The sequence below is a fragment of the Odontesthes bonariensis genome, chromosome 2 (assembly GCF_027942865.1).
Source record: "Odontesthes bonariensis isolate fOdoBon6 chromosome 2, fOdoBon6.hap1, whole genome shotgun sequence".
In the NCBI taxonomy this organism is placed as follows: Eukaryota; Metazoa; Chordata; class Actinopteri; order Atheriniformes; family Atherinopsidae; genus Odontesthes; species Odontesthes bonariensis.
In genome coordinates this window covers 35,717,605-35,736,237 of record NC_134507.1, presented here as the reverse complement: position 1 = coordinate 35,736,237, position 18,633 = coordinate 35,717,605, and the positions used below count along the sequence as shown (strand labels likewise).

Genomic DNA, 18,633 nt, shown 5'->3' with positions numbered 1-18,633 from the left:
TTCTTTATACACATGTTCACCTGCACACATACCTCCTTGTCCATAATGTACTTTCTGAACCTCTTCAGGGCCTTTGAATTGGTGTCATCTTCCTTCATGATGAGCCACTGTGTCACCGACGTGTAGGCCTCCTGCGCCCTCTTCCTCTCAGCGTCGCTGCCAGCCTGAGGATCCGCCAGGAGCCTCTTGTGCAGGCTGTACCACTGCCACATCTCCAGGGAGGTGAACGACTTGAACCTCCCCTGTCCATAGATGGCCCGGTCCACATTCACCTCCAGGTGGCACGAGACGGTGGTGAAGAGGTGCGCGTACTTGACCAGCTGCTCCTTCAGCCACTCGTCGTTGATGGTCTTCCTCTTCTCAGGGTGCCTCATCTCCTTCATGTGGCGGTCGACGATGCTGAAATGGCATAGTAATGTAACATAGTGATACAGTACTATTAAGTTATAACACTATTCACATGGCGATCACATTTAGTGTACCACACTTACTATTTGCAGTAGCCGACATCATTCTCGACCAGCCACTTGAAGCTCTTGCTGGTGTACTGGCCAAAGGTCATCACCAGCTGCCCCAGGACATGCGCCTCAGTTGGAGAGGGTGTGACGATCTGGCATTTCTTCAAAGCTGTAGACAGATAAATAAGGGGGAACAAAATTAAAGTAATCATGTCTAGACAGTAGTGCAGTTGTAAGCACAGGGTTGTGCATGCACTCTTCTCACCTTCTTTGTAAGCCTTGTCTTAGTCTCTCAGCCTACTGTCCACTGTCTCACGGTCCCGTGCATGTGCCTTAAGGAAGTCCTTGGCCTCCTTGGTCATCCCAAGCACACACTGCTGCCTGTCCTTAGGGAAGCTTGTGTCCAGGATGGACAGCACAGGCATCAGAGGATCCATTTGCTTCTGTAAACACACACAGACAGACACACACACACTAACACACACACACACAGCCATCCTGTATAGTATAACCAGTTGTTTAGTTTACAAGTTATAGAGGGGAAAAAAGCACAGAGGCTGACACGGTTGCATTACTGTAGTTATAAATCTGTATAACTATGGGATATTAATAGAAAATTGTTCCATGTAGTAATGGCATGAGACTAGTATAAAAGCTTTGTATTAGAATAGGATGCATATTATTCAGAAATATGTGTCACAACAGATGTTTCAACAAAAGACATGCAGAGAGAAGAGAAAAATGCTTACAGCACCTGGTATTCCCAAGCGGTCTCCCATCCAAGTACTAACCAGGCCCGACCCTGCTTGGCTTCCGAGTTCGGACGAGATCGGGCGTGTTCAGGGCGGTGTGGCCGTAAGCCACAGTCCCCGTGACAAATATGTGTTACATAGGTGCTGGAACCATACGTTGCCCCTATTTTACCAGAGAGTTGGCTTGAGAGGCTGATGTTGAGCCTGCACGTCGACTTCCCTGATGTGATTGTTCTCTGCAGCTGAAAATGGGACTCTCAGATAACTTAGTGTGTGTCTGTCAAGCTCCTCTGTTCTCTGTGTGTAGTTTGGTGTTCATGGTCATACAGAGAAACCAGGGAACGCAGGGACGCAACCAGGGACGCAGTTTATGAGCACGTCGTGGGACGTGCTCATAAACTGCGTCTTTTCTAAAGATTATAGTTCCATTTTAGAAGTCAGAATACAATGGCTCCCTGAAACTACCACCATGTACCGCTGGTTTTGTTATTTCACAAGAGTTGGGAAGAGTGCACCGTTCCCGGCGGCACTGCAGTACCGGGTCGATGCGTGGAGCGAACGGAGCAAGCCCCTTTTTCAACCCCTGTGTCTAAAAATCCATTTAATATGTAGTCCTCATATAGAGGACGTATCAGATATTAAACTGATAAGAACAGATACTACACTTGATCTTAGCCAAAAGGCCGAGAAGCGATAACCCTCCACTGTTTCACGTCCGAGAGCCCTTCCTGGCACAATGCGCACTTGTGGCGGTGCTCTTGTTTTGCCTACAAAGCGTCACTTTGCACCTCCGCCCACCCGCTGCAGTGAGCACTCTTCAGCCGTTTCAGATGGTACAACTTTGCACTCCCGTCCGCTCCACTGAGCACCATTCAAACAACAACAATTTAGCGCTCCAGCTTTGAACATGGGCACGGTCTCAAGAAATAAGGTGACTCTACTCCGAGAAGTCACTTGGCACAGCAAGAAGATTTCCTTTGCACAGACAGAATGGGCTTCACCCGCAAAGGTAAAGCCTTCCAAAAATAGAAACAACTCATTAATGCTGCTCTCCACGGAAGTCTTTAGTAAAAGGCGAAAGACTTGTACGTTATGAAGAGAAACCAGAGTACGAGTATTTGACACTGCGGGAGCAGTGCATCAGGCTAGTTGGCATAGCCACCTTCCCCACGGTGAGCTTTGCTTGGTTGAGACGCTGGCTCCTCGGCCGACCAGGTAGGAACAATCGGGCCCTATTCAATGGCTGCTTTGTCTTTTACTCTGTGCAAAAGACTAGGGGTCTTGAGGCTTTGTTCTGACCGCTCATTGGGTGTGGAGGTTTTTTTCAAGCAATTCTCCCAGTCGGCCCAATCCCAGAGCCATCTCAAAGTGGAGTTCACTTTCACTCTCTTTTCGCAGACTAAAAAGCCAGAGTTTTATCTCAGAAGCTAAGCAGAGTCGGGCCTGGTTAGTACTTGGATGGGGAGACCGCCTGGGAATACCAGGTGCTGTAAGCCTTTTGGCTTCTCCAGGCGCATGCAGTTTGACTGCGTCAAATGCAAAGGCAGTCCCTGTTTGACTTTTTGGAACTGCTCCTTTGTCAGGACAAAGTTAAATGTATGAGGATCAAAGGCAACCATGACCTGGGACACCTTAGCAGATCCAGGATCAGCAAGATGGATCACAGGGTGATCAACAGATGTTTCAACAAAAGACATGCAGAGAGAAGAGAGAAAAATGCTTACAGCACCTGGTATTCCCAAGCGGTCTCCCATCCAAGTACTAACCAGGCCCGACCCTGCTTGGCTTCCGAGTTCGGACGAGATCGGGCGTGTTCAGGGCGGTGTGGCCGTAAGCCACAGTCCCCGTGACAAATATGTGTTACATAGGTGCTGGAACCATACGTTGCCCCTATTTTACCAGAGAGTTGGCTTGAGAGGCTGATGTTGAGCCTGCACGTCGACTTCCCTGATGTGTTTTTTCTCTGCAGCTGAAAATGGGACTCTCAGATAACTTAGTGTGTGTCTGTCAAGCTCCTCTGTTCTCTGTGTGTAGTTTGGTGTTCATGGTCATACAGAGAAACCAGGGAAGCTCAATCCCACGACGTGCTCATAAACTGCGTCTTTTCTAAAGATTATAGCTCCATTTTAGAAGTCAGAATACAATGGCTCCCTGAAACTACCACCATGTACCGCTGGTTTTGTTATTTCACAAGAGTTGGGAAGAGTGCACCGTTCCCGGCGGCACTGCAGTACCGGGTCGATGCGTGGAGTGAACGGAGCAAGCCCCTTTTTCAACCCCTGTGCCTAAAAATCCATTTAATATGTAGTCCTCATATAGAGGACGTATCAGATATTAAACTGATAAGAACAGATTTTTTCTTTTGAAAAAAAATTTATTGACACTAATACATCACATTTTCATAAAAACTTCATATTTAAGACATATGTTTTACCTATGAATAAAAACATCAATAAATAAGTGTAATCTGTATAACCACATTTAAAACAAACAACAATAAAACAAGTTTTTCATGGGATATTACAGATAAGGTCAATGTTGTCTAAGGTAAAAAGTTACATTTGAAGTAGTTCTCATGCGAGTAGCAGTTTGTATTGAGTGTCTTTAAAAAGGAGTGCATTAGTTAAAATGTTCTCTTCCAAGTCCATTTTTTGTGCAGGAGCGCAGTGAGTCCCTACCCAGGGAAACTCATTTCGCTCCCCCAAACAGTAGGTCTCTCGGGATCCTGTCGTGGTGCTCAGAGGAGATCCCCACCCTGTTGCTCCTTCCCACCTGCCTCACCCGGAGAGCCAGGCCGTCGCTGCTTTGACCTTTTTGTGTGTAGCTCCGGCTCCTTCATCCGAATGGGCACAGAGGCGATTCTTCTTTGTGGATGTGTCCTAGGCCCACCGCCTGCAGCTCCGGCCGCTTGAGCCGCCGCTGCGGCCATCCGGATCACAGCCACGGGGGGGATCTGCATGCGCTTCCTCACCAGCAAGTTCCTGGAGGTCCACATGGCGTCTTTCATAGCGGCTAGGGTGAGCCACTGCTTGGCAAAGTCATTCTTTTTTATTTTTGTTTGGCTCACCCCATAGAGCACGAGTTGTGCTGTGAGGACCTCCCTTGCTGGCAAGTACGGGAATTGCAAGGAGCCGGCTGTTGCCCACTGGTCTGCAGCAGCGCTGCACTCCCAGAGCAGGTGCCTCACCGACTCGGGCGCGCCACAACCAGGTCGCGGGCAGGTTGAGATCGCTGACATGCCCCGGGAGTGCATAACGGACCTGACTGGGAGGATCTCATGAGCCACCATCCACGACAGGTCCCGGAGTCTGTTTGAGAGAGCGGAATGGTTGACGTTGCACCAAACTGTTGAGGGCTCGCCGAACGCGAGCCCACGCACTGGACTCACTGGTTCCCGCTCCTGCACAACAGAAATCAAAGAGCGGTGGTTTGTTAAAACATGCAACTCCTCTGCCTCCAAGTTAAAATGCTTTAAGAACGTCTGGATAAAAGCATAGGATGGTGGCAGGCTAAAAGACACAGGCACTTTTAGGTCGGTGGGTAAAATCTTCAGTCTTCTGAGGTAAGAACCCATCCAGAATCGTGTCATTGCTTTAGTTTTGGGGTTTCCGGATGGGTCTGTGGCCTGTAGGATGTGCAGTGTAGTGTATCTGCTTCCTAAAAACAAATAAAAATCAGGCACTCCTTTTCCTCCTTTCTCTTTTTGTTTCTTCATTACATCTCTCCTCAGTCTTTCCCACTTGGAGCCCCACAGAAAATAAAAAATGGCTCGGTCCAGGTCTAAAAGCACTTTTCTAGGTGGGATAAAAACAGAACTGATTAGTAAAAGCAAAGGTAAAATCACGGCTTTGATGATTAAAACCTTTCCTTCAATGGTCAGTCCTCTAAGTCCCCAGTATCCTAGTCTTTGTTTTACTTTCCCTACCACGTCTGGCCAGTTTGATGTCCCTCCCCCTTCCTTGTCAAAATTAATCCCCAGTATTTTCTGTTTTGTCTGGGTTATAGTCACGGGGAGTCCTGCAGTCTCAGTCGCTGTCCATGGCCCGTAAAATTGGGCTTGGGTCTTGTTTCTGTTTAGTTTTGCCCCAGAGGCCCTTCCATACCAGTCAGTCAAGTCCAGAGTCCTGTTGATGGATATTAGGTCTGTACATAAAATGTTCACGTCGTCCATATATAAAACACACTTTGTCGATAGTCCCCCGCTCCCCGGGACTCTCACCCCAATGATTCGGTGGTCCCTTCTCAAGCTCTGTGCCAGTGGTTCCACACAGATGATGTAGAGGAGGGCAGATAACGGACAACCCTGACGGACACCGCAGTGGATGTTTACTGCTTTTGTCAGATGCCCGTTAACAAGGAATTTGCTGGTAATGCCCCGGTACAGCAGACCCACCCAAGCTATAAACCTTTCTGGGAACCCCATTTTTTGCAGTACCTGGAAAAGGTACTGGTGCGAGACCCGATCAAAGGCTTTCTCAAAGTCTAAATTTAGGACTGCTAGCCGAATGTTTCTGTCTCTCGCATAACAGATGGTGTCTCGGATCAGTACGAGGCTGTCGGTTATCTTCCTCCCCGGGATGGCACAGGCTTGATCCGGGTGAATCAGGTCTTCTAAAAACAAGGACATACGTGAGGCTAAAAGTTTACTAAAAAGTTTACAGTCAAAGTTTAAAAGTGTAATCGGTCTCCAATTCTTCAAGTCAGTCTTGTCTTTTTTTTTGTGAAGAAGAGTCACTATCCCTGCTCTAAAACTGTCAGGAAGTCGGTCAAGTTGCTCAAATTCCATAAAAACAGTAAACAAGTCAGGTGCTAAAATATCCCAAAAGGTCAAATAAAATTCCAAGGGAAGTCCATCTTGTCCTGGGGACTTCCCTTTCTTAAAATTTGTAAAACATTTATTTAACTCTGAAATTGTAAAATCTTGGGTTAAAAGCACACTGTCTTTTACTGTTTTTTCTATGAAATTTAAAACTTCTGTCATGGTGTCCATTTCAACAGGTTTTTGCTCGTACAGTTCACGATAAAATTGTTCAACAGCTTCTTTAATTTCTTCCATTGAATCAACTGTGCACCCGTTCTCTTTTGTTAGCTTTAAAATTGCCCCCCCTTTATTCACAATTTTCTTAAAAAAAATACCTTGTGCACTTCTCTCCTTCCTCTATTTCTCGTTCCCTGCTTCTTAAAATGACACCCTTACTTTTAATATCTGCTAAAATCGACATCTCTGTTTTCACTTGTTTAATTTCATCTTTAAAATCCATCCCTTGTTGGTTTAATTTAAAATAGCGCTGTAGTCGCTTCTGCAGTCCCATCATGCGTCTGTTTTCCCTATTCTTTTTTCTCCTACCTGCCTGTCTAAAGAAAGTCTGGGTCTTTTCCTTCACCATTTCCCACCAGTGTGCACGTGTATCGTAAAAGTCTTGAAGGGTCTGCCACTCGTGGTACTGCTCCCGGTACTGACTAACTATTTCATTTTCTTCTAAAAGGGAGCAGTTTAGTTTCCACAGACCACTTCCGGAAGTCACACCCGAAGAGAGTGATAGGGTGCAGGAAAGCATCAGGTGATCAGAGAAGAAAACGGGGGTCAATCTAGCATCGGTTGGTGGGCAGTCCCGTGTAAAAAGGTAGTCTATACGAGAGGCTTTGGTGCCATCACCACTGAACCAGGTGAAGCCCTCCTCTCTGGGATGCATGGTCCTAAAACAGTCCTGAAGTTTAAAATCCTTGCATATGCCCTGTAATAAAACCGATGTTTTGTCAACTTTAAAAAATTCCCCTGCTCTTTTTCTGTCACTCCTGCTTAAAATACAGTTAAAATCACCCCCTAAAACTAGTGGTGCCCTACCTAGCATGTGGGACTGCAGGTCTTCTAAAAGGTCATACCGGTCATTTTTTTCGTTAAAGCCATAAATATTTAAGAGGTTAAAATCTTGTCCCATAAAAGTCAAATATGCTAAAAGTGCCCGTCCGTCTCTCACCACAGTGCTGCCCTTCACCAGAACCTGAGGGTTTTTGATCAAAATGGCCACTCCGTCATTTTTGTTTTGGTTGGATCCACTCCACAATGATGTCTGTGGCCACATCTCCTCCCACTGTCTGTAGTGCTTTAAAAACGGTAGGCCGCATTCCTGTATTAAAAGAACATCTGACTTAAAAGAACTAAGAAAGGATAAAACACTGTGGGCTCTAACTTTCGACTTTACACTTCTCACATTAATAGTTGAGAGAGTGAGTGTCATGAGTATGGTTAAAAACAACAGGTATGACATCTTAAAAGACTAAATGAGGGTTAAAACATTTAAAATGTCTTAAAAGCAGTTATGTAATTTCTTGTGAACGGAGCTCTTCCTTCACTTCTACAGGTGAGAGGCGAGGGTGTTGAGCTCTATTTCCCGGTCGGACTCTGGGGGTTGGCCTCTGTTGCAAGGTTTTGTTAAACTTTGAGTCTCTAGGGGTTGATTGCAGAACTACATTTAAAAAAGAGACCTCATTTGGTGAATTGGAGGGGAAGACTCTGGGCTCCTCCACAGATGAACTGTCTGAGGTAGTCCCAGCTCTTCCCCTCTTCTCTGAGACTATAGGAGAATCAGAGGAAAATTCTGATGCAAGCCTCTTTGTTTGCTGGGCATCGGGGAGGGAGGCATCCTCGCTATCATCCTGTGATTGGACTTCTTCACATTCTGAACTAGCTCCGCCTTCTGCCTGCACCACCTCCTCCTCCTCTCCAGAGCTCTCCATTGGTGGGGGTGTAGCAGGCCCCTCCCCCTCCTCGGCCTCACCTGACTGCTGTCCACCATTCAGGGATTTTGGCGGGAAGTTTGAATTTTCCAGCCCAGCTGTTTCAAGTAGCTCGTTAACTGCCTCGGTCTGCCCTCCATTTCCTTCTCGCGGTTTTTTGGATTTCAATTTGTTGGCAAAAGATTTTGGGCAATCTCTGAAGAGGTGGTTTGATTCTCCACAGAGATTGCACTTTCTGCCATTTGTACACTCTTCGAAGGTGTGACCGATTCCTCTACATTTGCCACAAAACACCTTCGTGCAGGCCTCCACCAGGTGCCCGTGCTCCCCACACTTGCGGCAGAGTTTGGGCTGTCCCTGGTAGTGGATGTAGCCTCTGTTTTCTCCCAAGACAATCATTGATGGGAGATGTCTCAGGCCCTGGAAGCCCTGGGGGTCTTGCCATTGTTGGATGGGGACCCTCCAGGCGCAGTTCCAGATGCCGTCGACATCCCTCACCTTCATTGCCTGGCCTTTAACAGTGCAGAATCTTCCCAACCATATACAGATATCTTCTGCGTTCACCATTTCATTGAACATTCTGACAATTACTGTCTTCAGAGTATTGTCAGTAAGTTTCTCAATAGTAAACGCAGAAAACTGGGCTTGCACATTTTCAAATCTTGTCCAAAACTCCTGCAGCAAAGCTGCAGTGCGAAAACTGACATCGAAACCTATGTTAAAAGGCAATGACAGGATGCAATTTAAATCGTCTGGCTTAAAGTTCAATGTTTTTTGGATTAGCTTCCGAGAGAAGTCCAATCTGGACATCTCTATGAGCTTTCCTTCATTTTCTTTAAACAAAAATCTAGCGCTGTGGTGCCTCCTCATGCCAGCATAGTTTGCCGACATGATGGAGGCACCACAAACAGTTTTTAAATAAAATGCTTAAAAGAACACTAATAAATATCACACTAAAACCCAATAAAAGAAAAAAAAGTGGATTAAAAGGTACTAAAAATGGATACTTACCTTCCTCTAAAAAAAAACGGAACAAAGCCACTGACCTTGTTTCAGCTGAAACTCTTTCAAAAAGTAAATACCTGGGAAAAAAGGGTAATACAAGAAAATTTAAATACAAAGAACTCCAACTACAATAGACTTGGAATACTTTGATCAAACGCAAAGAAGAACCTCCAAAGCGAGAAAATTTGATGCCAAAAAGGCATAAAATAGTCCACCCAAAGGAGGCGATCGCAGTCTTAGCCAAAAGGCCGAGAAGCGATAACCCTCCACTGTTTCACGTCCGAGAGCCCTTCCTGGCACAATGCGCACTTGTGGCGGTGCTCTTTTTTTGCCTACAAAGCGTCACTTTGCACCTCCGCCCACCCGCTGCAGTGAGCACTCTTCAGCCGTTTCAGATGGTACAACTTTGCACTCCCGCCCGCTCCACTGAGCACCATTCAAACAACAACAATTTAGCGCTCCAGCTTTGAACATGGGCACGGTCTCAAGAAATAAGGTGACTCTACTCCGAGAAGTCACTTGGCACAGCAAGAAGATTTCCTTTGCACAGACAGAATGGGCTTCACCCGCAAAGGTAAAACCTTCCAAAAATAGAAACAACTCATTAATGCTGCCCTCCACGGAAGTCTTTAGTAAAAGGCGAAAGACTTGTACGTTATGAAGAGAAACCAGAGTACGAGTATTTGACACTGCGGGAGCAGTGCATCAGGCTAGTTGGCATAGCCACCTTCCCCACGGTGAGCTTTGCTTGGTTGAGACGCTGGCTCCTCGGCCGACCAGGTAGGAACAATCGGGCCCTATTCAATGGCTGCTTTGTCTTTTACTCTGTGCAAAAGACTAGGGGTCTTGAGGCTTTGTTCTGACCGCTCATTGGGTGTAGAGGTTTTTTTCAAGCAATTCTCCCAGTCGGCCCAATCCCAGAGCCATCTCAAAGTGGAGTTCACTTTCACTCTCTTTTCGCAGACTAAAAGCCAGAGTTTTATCTCAGAAGCTAAGCAGAGTCGGGCCTGGTTAGTACTTGGATGGGGAGACCGCCTGGGAATACCAGGTGCTGTAAGCCTTTTGGCTTCTCCAGGCGCATGCAGTTTGACTGCGTCAAATGCAAAGGCAGTCCCTGTTTGACTTTTTGGAACTGCTCCTTTGTCAGGACAAAGTTAAATGTATGAGGATCAAAGGCAACCATGACCTGGGACACCTTAGCAGATCCAGGATCAGCAAGATGGAGCACAGGGTGATCAACAGATGTTTCAACAAAAGACATGCAGAGAGAAGAGAAGAGAAGAGAGAAAAATGCTTACAGCACCTGGTATTCCCAAGCGGTCTCCCATCCAAGTACTAACCAGGCCCGACCCTGCTTGGCTTCCGAGTTCGGACGAGATCGGGCGTGTTCAGGGCGGTGTGGCCGTAAGCCACAGTCCCCGTGACAAATATGTGTTACATAGGTGCTGGAACCATACGTTGCCCCTATTTTACCAGAGAGTTGGCTTGAGAGGCTGATGTTGAGCCTGCACGTCGACTTCCCTGATGTGATTGTTCTCTGCAGCTGAAAATGGGACTCTCAGATAACTTAGTGTGTGTCTGTCAAGCTCCTCTGTTCTCTGTGTGTAGTTTGGTGTTCATGGTCATACAGAGAAACCAGGGAAGCTCAATCCCACGACGTGCTCATAAACTGCGTCTTTTCTAAAGATTATAGTTCCATTTTAGAAGTCAGAATACAATGGCTCCCTGAAACCACCACCATGTACCGCTGGTTTTGTTATTTCACAAGAGTTGGGAAGAGTGCACCGTTCCCGGCGGCACTGCAGTACCGGGTCGATGCGTGGAGTGAACGGAGCAAGCCCCTTTTTCAACCCCTGTGCCTAAAAATCCATTTAATATGTAGTCCTCATATAGAGGACGTATCAGATATTAAACTGATAAGAACAGATTTTTTTCTTTTGAAAAAATTTATTGACACTAATACATCACATTTTCATAAAAACTTCATATTTAAGACATATGTTTTACCTATGAATAAAAACATCAATAAATAAGTGTAATCTGTATAACCACATTTAAAACAACAATAAAACAAGTTTTTTCATGGGATATTACAGATAAAGTCAATGTCGTCTAAGGTTCAAAGCTACATGTGAAGTAGTTCTCATGCGAGTAGCAGTTTGTATTGAGTTTCTTTAAAAAGGAGTGCATTAGTTAAAATGCTCTCTTCCAAGTCCATTTTTTGTGCAGGAGCGCAGTGAGTCCCTACCCAGGGAAACTCATTTCGCTCCCCCAAACAGTAGGTCTCTCGGGATCCTGTCGTGGTGCTCAGAGGAGATCCCCACCCTGTTGCTCCTTCCCACCTGCCTCACCCGGAGAGCCAGGCCGTCGCTGCTTTGACCTTTTTGTGTGTAGCTCCGGCTCCTTCATCCGAATGGGCACAGAGGCGATTCCTCTTTGTGGATGTGTCCTAGGCCCGCCGCCTGCAGCTCCGGCCGCTTGAGCCGCCGCTGCGGCCATCCGGATCACAGCCACGGGGGGGATCTGCATGCGCTTCCTCACCAGCAAGTTCCTGGAGGTCCACATGGCGTCTTTCATGGCGGCTAGGGTGAGCCACTGCTTGGCAAAGTCATTCTTTTTTATTTTTGTTTGGCTCACCCCATAGAGCACGAGTTGTGCTGTGAGGACCTCCCTTGCTGGCAAGTACGGGAATTGCAAGGAGCCGGCTGTTGCCCACTGGTCTGCAGCAGCGCTGCACTCCCAGAGCAGGTGCCTCACCGACTCGGGCGCGCCACAACCAGGTCGCGGGCAGGTTGAGATCGCTGACATGCCCCGGGAGTGCATAACGGACCTGACTGGGAGGATCTCATGAGCCACCATCCACGACAGGTCCCGGAGTCTGTTTGGGAGAGCGGAATGGTTGACGTTGCACCAAACTGTTGAGGGCTCGCCGAACGCGAGCCCACGCACTGGACTCACTGGTTCCCGCTCCTGCACAACAGAAATCAAAGAGCGGTGGTTTGTTAAAACATGCAACTCCTCTGCCTCCAAGTTAAAATGCTTTAAGAACGTCTGGATAAAAGCATAGGATGGTGGCAGGCTAAAAGACACAGGCACTTTTAGGTCGGTGGGTAAAATCTTCAGTCTTCTGAGGTAAGAACCCATCCAGAATCGTGTCATTGCTTTAGTTTTGGGGTTTCCGGATGGGTCTGTGGCCTGTAGGATGTGCAGTGTAGTGTATCTGCTTCCTAAAAACAAATAAAAATCAGGCACTCCTTTTCCTCCTTTCTCTTTTTGTTTCTTCATTACATCTCTCCTCAGTCTTTCCCACTTGGAGCCCCACAGAAAATAAAAAATGGCTCGGTCCAGGTCTAAAAGCACTTTTCTAGGTGGGATAAAAACAGAACTGATTAGTAAAAGCAAAGGTAAAATCACGGCTTTGATGATTAAAACCTTTCCTTCAATGGTCAGTCCTCTAAGTCCCCAGTATCCTAGTCTTTGCTTTACTTTCCCTACCACGTCTGGCCAGTTTGATGTCCCTCCCCCTTCCTTGTCAAAATTAATCCCCAGTATTTTCTGTTTTGTCTGGGTTATAGTCACGGGGAGTCCTGCAGTCTCAGTCGCTGTCCATGGCCCGTAAAATTGGGCTTGGGTCTTGTTTCTGTTTAGTTTTGCCCCAGAGGCCCGTCCATACCAGTCAGTCAAGTCCAGAGTCCTATTGATGGATATTAGGTCTGTACATAAAATGTTTACGTCGTCCATATATAAAACACACTTTGTCGATAGTCCCCCGCTCCCCGGGACTCTCACCCCATTGATTCGGTGGTCCCTTCTCAAGCTCTGTGCCAGTGGTTCCACACAGATGATGTAGAGGAGGGCAGATAACGGACAACCCTGACGGACACCGCAGTGGATGTTTACTGCTTTTGTCAGATGCCCGTTAACAAGGAATTTGCTGGTAATGCCCCGGTACAGCAGACCCACCCAAGCTATAAACCTTTCTGGGAACCCCATTTTTTGCAGTACCTGGAAAAGGTACTGGTGCGAGACCCGATCAAAGGCTTTCTCAAAGTCTAAATTTAGGACTGCTAGCCGAATGTTTCTGTCTCTCGCATAACAGATGGTGTCTCGGATCAGTACGAGGCTGTCGGTTATCTTCCTCCCCGGGATGGCACAGGCTTGATCCGGGTGAATCGGGTCTTCTAAAAACAAGGACACACGTGAGGCTAAAAGTTTACTAAAAAGTTTACAGTCAAAGTTTAAAAGTGTAATCGGTCTCCAATTCTTCAAGTTAGTCTTGTCTTTTTTTTTGTGAAGAAGAGTCACTATCCCTGCTCTAAAACTGTCAGGAAGTCGCTCAAGTTGCTCAAATTCCATAAAAGCAGTAAACAGGTCAGGTGCTAAAATATCCCAAAAGGTCAAATAAAATTCCAAGGGAAGTCCATCTTGTCCTGGGGACTTCCCTTTCTTAAAATTTGTAAAACATTTATTTAACTCTGAAATTGTAAAATCTTGGGTTAAAAGCACACTGTCTTTTACTGTTTTTTCTATGAAATTTAAAACTTCTGTCATGGTGTCCATTTCAACAGGTTTTTGTTCGTACAATTCACGATAAAATTGTTCAACAGCTTGTTTAATTTCTTCCATTGAATCAACTGTGCACCCGTTCTCTTTTGTTAGCTTTAAAATGGCCCCCCCTTTATTCACAATTTTCTTAAAAAAATACCTTGTGCACTTCTCTCCTTCCTCTATTTCTCGTTCCCTGCTTCTTAAAATGACACCCTTACTTTTAATATCTGCTAAAATCGACATCTCTGTTTTCACTTGTTTAATTTCATCTTTAAAATCCATCCCTTGTTGGTTTAATTTAAAATAGCGCTGTAGTCGCTTCTGCAGTCCCATCATGCGTCTGTTTTCCCTATTCTTTTTTCTCCTACCTGCCTGTCTAAAGAAAGTCTGGGTCTTTTCCTTCACCATTTCCCACCAGTGTGCACGTGTATCGTAAAAGTCTTGAAGGGTCTGCCACTCGTGGTACTGCTCCCGGTACTGACTAACTATTTCATTTTCTTCTAAAAGGGAGCAGTTTAGTTTCCACAGACCACTTCCGGAAGTCACACCCGAAGAGAGTGATAGGGTGCAGGAAAGCATTAGGTGATCGGAAAAGAAAACGGGGGTCAATCTAGCATCGGTTGGTGGGCAGTCCCGTGTAAAAAGGTAGTCTATACGAGAGGCTTTGGTGCCATCACCACTGAACCAGGTGAAGCCCTCCTCTCTGGGATGCATGGTTTTAAAACAGTCCTGAAGTTTAAAATCCTTGCATATGCCCTGTAATAAAACCGATGTTTTGTCAACTTTAAAAAATTCCCCTGCTCTTTTTCTGTCACTCCTGCTTAAAATACAGTTAAAATCACCCCCTAAAACTAGTGGTGCCCTACCTAGCATGTGGGACTGCAGGTCTTCTAAAAGGTCATACCGGTCATTTTCTTCGTTGAAGCCATAAATATTTAAGAGGTTAAAATCTTGTCCCATAAAAGTCAAATGTGCTAAAAGTGCCCGTCCGTCTCTCACCACAGTGCTGCCCTTCACCAGAACCTGAGGGTTTTTGATCAAAATGGCCACTCCATCATTTTTGTTTTGGTTGGATCCACTCCACAATGATGTCTGTGGCCACATCTCCTCCCACTGTCTGTAGTGCTTTAAAAACGGTAGGCCGCATTCCTGTATTAAAAGAACATCTGACTTAAAAGAACTAAGAAAGGATAAAACACTGTGGGCTCTAACTTTCGACTTTACACTTCTCACATTAATAGTTGAGAGAGTGAGTGTCATGAGTATGGTTAAAAACAACAGGTATGACATCTTAAAAGACTAAAAGAGGGTTAAAACAATTAAAATGTCTTAAAAGCAGTTATGTAATTTCTTGTGAACGGAGCTCTTCCTTCACTTCTACAGGTGAGAGGCGAGGGTGTTGAGCTCTATTCCCCGGTCGGACTCTGGGGGTTGGCCTCTGTTGCAAGGTTTTGTTAAACTTTGAGTCTCTAGGGGTTGATTGCAGAACTACATTTAAAAAAGAGACCTCATTTGGTGAATTGGAGGGGAAGACTCTGGGTAGTGATGTGGCGTTTGAAGCGAGGCCTCGGAGCATGTGTCGAGCAAAAAGGGGCGAGCCAGATGAAGCGTTGGTTCGAGGCTTGTATCGTTTCCATAAAAATCACGTGACTGATGACAAACGAGGCCTCGGATTCAGTGTACACGTCACTGATTCATTTTGAGCGTCACTATCGCATAAAAAGGGTTTGAACCTTGCGGCACTTGTATCAGAGTTAGTGGTTAAGTTCAGTTATTATATCAGTCATATCAGTCATATCATCTATTATTATTATTATACTGCATTAGAATATATCGTAATTAGGTTAGAATAGTGTTAGAATAGTTATATAGGATATGAACCCTCGTTTTTCGCGGGGGTTACGTTCCAAAAAGAACCCGTGATAGGCGAAATCCGTGAAGTAGTAACCTTTATTTTTTTTTACAAATAACTACTGTAGGCCTACTGTAAAATAATAATTTGAATCAATACGAACTGAAGGCTTCAAATTGCGGAGATCAGCACCGCGACCCGAGTCATTGGATTAGAACGGGAGAAAATGAAAAATGATTATGAAAAAAGAATAAAAAGTAGGCTACAGTAGGACAAATAGTGACTCGCGTGTATTTCACTGCTCTTCTGATTGAGCCGCTGCATCCTGACTCAGCGTTTTTTTTTCCTTCTAAAGCCCGCGGTGCAGGTGTGTTTCTTCGAGAGAAGAACATAGTTATCGGTAGTTGTTGTCGCTCTTTTTTCTTCTGGGCATATTAAACCGCAACGTTATTGACACACATTTTTTAAAATAAAAACCAATAACTTATGTTTGTCTTGTTGCCCATACTGCTCTGTTACAGTTTATTCCTGACTCCCGGTCCCATGGCACTTTAGTTCCATAAGCACTGTAGTCAGTGTACATCATTGATATATTTCATTTGAGTGATCAACACCATAGCACTCAATAATACTTCCATATATGCAGTTTTCACACATTTATTTTCATTGAGACACAGTGACAACAATTGTTTATTTTATATTGCAGGATGCTCTAACTCAGGGTTAATTTAGTCTGTCATCTATTCCTTTTGCACAGCAGGTGTCACTAGAGAGACCGTTTCAATGAGGCTTCGGGTAATGAACCTTTTGGCGAACCTTTGGGCTGGAAAGCCTCATTGGTTCACAAAGCCTCATTTTGCCATCACTAACTCTGGGCTCCTCCACAGATGAACTGTCTGAGGTAGTCCCAGCTCTTCCCCTCTTCTCTGAGACTATAGGAGAATCAGAGGACAATTCTGATGCAAGCCTCTTTGTTTGCTGGGCATCTGGGAGGGAGGCATCCTCGCTATCATCCTGTGATTGGACTTCTTCACATTCTGAACTAGCTCCGCCTTCTGCCTGCACCACCTCCTCCTCCTCCTCCTCCTCCTCCTCTCCAGAACTCTCCATTGGTGGGGGTGTAGCAGGCCCCTCCCCCTCCTCGGCCTCACCTGACTGCTGTCCACCATTCAGGGATTTTGGCGGGAAGTTTGAATTTTCCAGCCCAGCTGTTTCAAGTAGCTCGTTAACTGCCTCGGTCTGCCCTCCATTTCCTTCCCGCGTTTTTTTGGATTTCAATTTGTTGGCAAAGGATTTTGGGCAATCTCTGAAGAGGTGGTTTGATTCTCCACCGAGATTGCACTTTCTGCCATTCGTACACTCTTCGAAGGTGTGACCGATTCCTCTACATTTGCCACAAAACACCTTCGTGCAGGCCTCCACCAGGTGCCCGTGCTCCCCACACTTGCGGCAGAGTTTGGGCTGTCCCTGGTAGTGGATGTAGCCTCTGTTTTCTCCCAAGACAATCATTGATGGGAGATGTTTCAGGCCCTGGAAGCCCTGGGGGTCTTGCCATTGTTGGATGGGGACCCTCCAGGCGCAGTTCCAGATGCCATCGACATCCCTCACCTTCATTGCCTGGCCTTTAACAGTGCAGAATCTTCCCAACCATATACAGATATCTTCTGCGTTCATCATTTCATTGAACATTCTGACAATTACTGTCTTCAGAGTATTGTCAGTAAGTTTCTCAACAGTAAACGCAGAAAACTGGGCTTGCACATTACCAAATCTCATCCAAAACTCCTGCAGCAAAGCTGCAGTGTGAAAACTTACATCGAAACCTTTGTTAAAAGGCAATGACAGGATGCAATTCAAATCGTCTGGCTTGAAGTTCAATATGTTTTGAATTAACTTCCGAGAGAAGTCCAATCTTGACATCTCTATAAGCTTTCCTTCTTTTTCTTTAAATAAAAATCTAGCGCTGTGGTGCCTCCTCATGCCAGCATAGTTAGCCGACATGATGGAGGCACCACAAACAGTTTTTAAATAAAATGCTTAAAAGAACAATAATAAATATCACACTAAAAACCCAATAAGGAGTAAAAAGTGGATAAAAAGGTACTAAAAGGGATACTTACCTTCCTCTAAAAAATGGAACACCGACACCGACCCTGTTTCAGCTGAAACTCGTTCAAAAAGCAAAAACCTGGAAAAAAAAAGGGTAATACAAGAAAATTTAAAGACAAAGAACTCCAACTACAAACGACTTGGAATACTTTGATCGAACGCAAAAAAGAACCTCCAAAGCGAGAAAAATTGAATGCCGAAAAGGCATAAAATAGTCCACCCAAAGGAGGCGATCGCAGACTTAGCCAAAAGGCCGAGAAGCGATAACCCTCCACTGTTTCACGTCCGAGAGCCCTTCCTGGCACAATGCGCACTTGTGGCGGTGCTCTTTTTTTGCCTACAAAGCATCACTTTTCACCTCCGCCCACCCGCTGCAGTGAGCACTCTTCAGCCGTTTCAGATGGTACAACTTTGCACTCCCGCCCGCTCCACTGAGCACCATTCAAACAACAACAATTTAGCGCTCCAGCTTTGAACATGGGCACGGTCTCAAGAAATAAGGTGACTCTACTCCGAGAAGTCACTTGGCACAGCAAGAAGATTTCCTTTGCAGAGACAGAATGGGCTTCACCCGCAAAGGTAAAGCCTTCCAAAAATAGAAACAACTCATTAATGCTGCTCTCCACGGAAGTCTTTAGTAAAAGGCGAAAGACTTGTACGTTATGAAGAGAAACCAGAGTACGAGTATTTGACACTGCGGGAGCAGTGCATCAGGCTAGTTGGCATAGCCACCTTCCCCACGGTGAGCTTTGCTTGGTTGAGACGCTGGCTCCTCGGCCGACCAGGTAGGAACAATCGGGCCCTATTCAATGGCTGCTTTGTCTTTTACTCTGTGCAAAAGACTAGGGGTCTTGAGGCTTTGTTCTGACCGCTCATTGGGTGTAGAGGTTTTTTTCAAGCAATTCTCCCAGTCGGCCCAATCCCAGAGCCATCTCAAAGTGGAGTTCACTTTCACTCTCTTTTCGCAGACTAAAAGCCAGAGTTTTATCTCAGAAGCTAAGCAGAGTCGGGCCTGGTTAGTACTTGGATGGGGAGACCGCCTGGGAATACCAGGTGCTGTAAGCCTTTTGGCTTCTCCAGGCGCATGCAGTTTGACTGCGTCAAATGCAAAGGCAGTCCCTGTTTGACTTTTTGGAACTGCTCCTTTGTCAGGACAAAGTTAAATGTATGA

At 45.8% G+C, this 18,633-nt stretch overlaps 6 non-coding genes and 3 pseudogenes across 6 annotated transcripts; all 9 read right to left on the bottom strand.

Annotated features, from left to right (window-relative positions):
• Positions 1-1,200: 1,200 nt before the first annotated feature.
• Positions 1,201-1,319, bottom strand: LOC142373527 (5S ribosomal RNA). The gene has a single exon (XR_012768514.1). It is a non-coding gene; the product is annotated as a 5S ribosomal RNA (ribosomal RNA).
• Positions 1,320-1,714: 395 nt separating this feature from the next.
• LOC142366797 (U2 spliceosomal RNA) lies at positions 1,715-1,905 on the bottom strand. The gene has a single exon (XR_012766880.1). It is a non-coding gene; the product is annotated as a U2 spliceosomal RNA (small nuclear RNA).
• A 304-nt stretch (positions 1,906-2,209) lies between these two features.
• Positions 2,210-2,322, bottom strand: LOC142373338 (U5 spliceosomal RNA). Its single transcript, XR_012768457.1, has one exon. It is a non-coding gene; the product is annotated as a U5 spliceosomal RNA (small nuclear RNA).
• Positions 2,323-2,927: 605 nt separating this feature from the next.
• On the bottom strand, positions 2,928-3,046 carry LOC142373470 (5S ribosomal RNA). The gene has a single exon (XR_012768502.1). It is a non-coding gene; the product is annotated as a 5S ribosomal RNA (ribosomal RNA).
• Positions 3,047-3,410: 364 nt separating this feature from the next.
• LOC142370234 (U2 spliceosomal RNA) lies at positions 3,411-3,588 on the bottom strand (annotated as a pseudogene).
• A 5,937-nt stretch (positions 3,589-9,525) lies between these two features.
• Positions 9,526-9,630, bottom strand: LOC142374165 (U5 spliceosomal RNA; annotated as a pseudogene).
• Positions 9,631-10,244: 614 nt separating this feature from the next.
• LOC142373407 (5S ribosomal RNA) lies at positions 10,245-10,363 on the bottom strand. The gene has a single exon (XR_012768477.1). It is a non-coding gene; the product is annotated as a 5S ribosomal RNA (ribosomal RNA).
• A 364-nt stretch (positions 10,364-10,727) lies between these two features.
• Positions 10,728-10,904, bottom strand: LOC142370287 (U2 spliceosomal RNA; annotated as a pseudogene).
• A 7,127-nt stretch (positions 10,905-18,031) lies between these two features.
• Positions 18,032-18,144, bottom strand: LOC142373324 (U5 spliceosomal RNA). The gene has a single exon (XR_012768454.1). It is a non-coding gene; the product is annotated as a U5 spliceosomal RNA (small nuclear RNA).
• Between the last annotated feature and the right edge of the window lie 489 nt (positions 18,145-18,633).